Below are 3,940 nucleotides of genomic sequence, written 5' to 3'. Positions count from 1 at the left end.
CTTCTAGTCTCCTCCCCTATTTGTAGGTGTGTGTGTGTGTGTGTGTGCATGTTTTATCTAACACACACACGCACACACACACATGCGCACAATAAACAAACACACATGCGCACAATAAACAAACACACACACATGCGCACAATAAACAAACACACAATAAACAAACACACACACACACAATAAACAAACACACACACATGTGCGCACAATAAACAAACACACACACAATAAACAAACACACACACATGCGCACAATAAACAAACACACACACACAATAAACAAACACACACACATGCGCACAATAAACAAACACGCACACTCACACAATAAACAAACACACACAATAAACAAACACACACCCACACCCACACACACACACACACACACACACACACACACACACACACACACACACACACACACACACACACACACACACACACACACACACACACACACACACACACAGAGAGAGAGAGAGCACAAGACAAGAGTGGAATAGTTGAGGAAGTGAAAAAGGTGCAGTGTTTCCTTCAAAGGCTGCAAGGCCACATTCTCACCTGCCTGGAACTAGAAGAGAGGAATGAGGAAGTGGAACTAGAAGAGAGGAATCAGGAAGTAGAAGAATAAGGATATAAACATAGTTGCTGTAACGTCACCAGTCGTAAACAAAAGAATATAAAAATAGCTGCTGAGTCGTAAACAAAATGATTTCTTTTTCATTGCTGCTGTTTGTCTTCCCAGGAAATGAATGCAAGGTCCAATCAGCTTTGAATGGAGCAACATCTTCTGCACATCATTACATCTTTATAGTACATCTTCATATTACATAGTACATAGTACATCTTCATATTACATAGTACATCTTCTGCACATCATTACATCTTTATAGTACATAGTACATCTTCATATTACATAGTACATAGTACATCTTCATATTACATAGTACATAGTACATCTTCATATTACATAGTACATCTTCTGCACATCATTACATCTTCATATTACATAGTACATAGTACATCTTCATATTACATAGTACATCTTCTGCACATCATTACATCTTCATATTACATAGTACATCTTCATATTACATAGTACATCTTCTGCACATCATTTCATCTTCATAGTACATAGTACATCTTCATATTACATAGTACATAGTACATCTTCATATTACATAGTACATCTTCTGCACATCATTACATATTGCATCTTCATATTACATAGTACATCTTCATATTACATAGTACATCTTCATATTACATAGTACATAGTACATCTTCATATTACATATTACATCTTCATATTACATAGTACATCTTCATATTACATATTACCAGTGTTGGGTTAGTTACTGAAAACCAGTAACTAGTTACAGTTACTAGTTACTTTATTTCAAAAGTAACTCAGTTACCAACTCAGTTACTTACACCAAAAAGTAATGCGTTACTGTGAAAAGTAACTATTTAGTTACTTCTTCTACTTTTTTTTTCTTTAAAGCTCCCATTAATGCCCTTTTAGCCTTCATTTCAGTACTGTTGTTGCACTGGAGAATAATACAATGTGTTGATCAACTTGACATGCATTTGCATCACTCAACTCTGCTAAGCAATGTGCTCTACATACAACACACAAACAATGTGCTCTACATACAACACACAAACAATGTGGTCTACATACAACACACAAACAATGTGCTCTACATACAACACACAAACAATGTGGTCTACATACAACACACAAACAATGTGCTCTACATACAACACACAAACAATGTGGTCTACATACAACACACAAACAATGTGCTCTACATACAACACACAATGTGCTCTACATACAACACACAATGTGCTCTACATACAACACACAAACAATGTGCTCTACATACAACACACAAACAATGTGCTCTACATACAACACACAAACAATGTGCTCTACATACAACACACAAACAATGTGGTCTACATACAACACACAATGTGCTCTACATACAACAAACAATGTGCTCTACATACAACACACAAACAATGTGCTCTACATACAACACACAAACAATGTGCTCTACATACAACACACAATGTGGTCTACATACAATACACAAACAATGTGGTCTACATACAACACACAAACAATGTGGTCTACATACAATACACAAACAATGTGGTCTACATACAACACACAAACAATGTGGTCTACATACAACACACAAACAATGTGGTCTACATACAACACACAAACAATGTGCTCTACATACAACACACAAACAATGTGGTCTACATACAACACACAAACAATGTGCTCTACATACAACACACAAACAATGTGGTCTACATACAACATACAAACAATGTGGTCTACATACAACACACAAACAATGTGGTCTACATACAACACACAAACAATGTGCTCTACATACAACACACAATGTGCTCTACATACAACACACAAACAATGTGCTCTACACACAACACACAAACAATGTGCTCTACATACAACACACAAACAATGTGCTCTACATACAACACACAAACAATGTGGTCTACATACAACACACAAACAATGTGGTCTACATACAACACACAGTGTGCTCTACATACAACACACAAACAATGTGGTCTACATACAACACACAAACAGTGTGCTCTACATACAACACACAAACAATGTGGTCTACATACAACACACAAACAATGTGGTCTACATACAACACACAAACAATGTGCTCTACATACAACACACAAACAATGTGCTCTACATACAACACACAAACAATGTGGTCTACATACAACACACAAACAATGTGGTCTACATACAACACACAAACAATGTGGTCTACATACAACACACAAACAATGTGGTCTACATACAACTCACAAACAATGTGCTCTACATACAACACACAATGTGCTCTACATACAACACACAAACAATGTAGTCTACATACAACACACAATGTGCTCTACATACAACACACAATGTGGTCTACATACAACACACAATGTGGTCTACATACAACACACAATGTGCTCTACATACAACACACAATGTGCTCTACATACAACACACAATGTGGTCTACATACAACACACAAACAATGTGCTCTACATACAACACACAATGTGCTCTACATACAACACACAAACAATGTGCTCTACATACAACACACAATGTGCTCTACATACAACACACACACAATGTGCTCTACATACAACACACAATGTGGTCTACATACAACACACAAACAATGTGGTCTACATACAACACACAAACAATGTGCTCTACATACAACACACAAATACAAAGATATGTTTCAAAGGGCCAATTTATTTCAGGCCAGAACAAATTGACAAAACTATTTGAAATAGCTGCAACATAACATACATAAGTAACAAACAGCATAATAACACTAACACTAGCACTAACCACGTTAAAGCCAGATTCCGAACTAACAAAGGTCTTAACTCATTCTCCTTCTATGCCACATCAATATGGAATGCACTCCCAACAGGTGTAAAAGAAAGGGCATCTCTATCCTCCTTCAAAAGCGCACTAAAAGAACACCTCCAGGCAACTTCAACCCTAAACTAACACCCTCCCTTCCACATAATACCTCTTCAGATTGTAAATAATCAAATGTAGACACTTTTTCTTATACTTTCTGATCTCTTTCACTATGTCCACTACCTGCTGTACATATCCTACCAAGTCAGTCCTACACTGTTTCAATGTCCATTTCTCTGATGATGCATTTGTTGATGCTGATTGTTGATGACTGAAGTGTTGATACCAACCAAACCTAACCCCCCATATATCCCACACCCTGGATTGTAAATACTTCAATGTATATACTCTGATGATTATCTTGTGTATCAGATGACTGCCAAATTTATATACCAATTTCCAAAGGCCACGGCGCCCTGACACGCCTTCTCAACT

Source organism: Entelurus aequoreus, linkage group LG04 (genome assembly GCF_033978785.1).
Source record: "Entelurus aequoreus isolate RoL-2023_Sb linkage group LG04, RoL_Eaeq_v1.1, whole genome shotgun sequence".
NCBI classification, from domain to species: domain Eukaryota; kingdom Metazoa; phylum Chordata; class Actinopteri; order Syngnathiformes; family Syngnathidae; genus Entelurus; species Entelurus aequoreus.
This window is presented reverse-complemented; position numbering follows the sequence as displayed.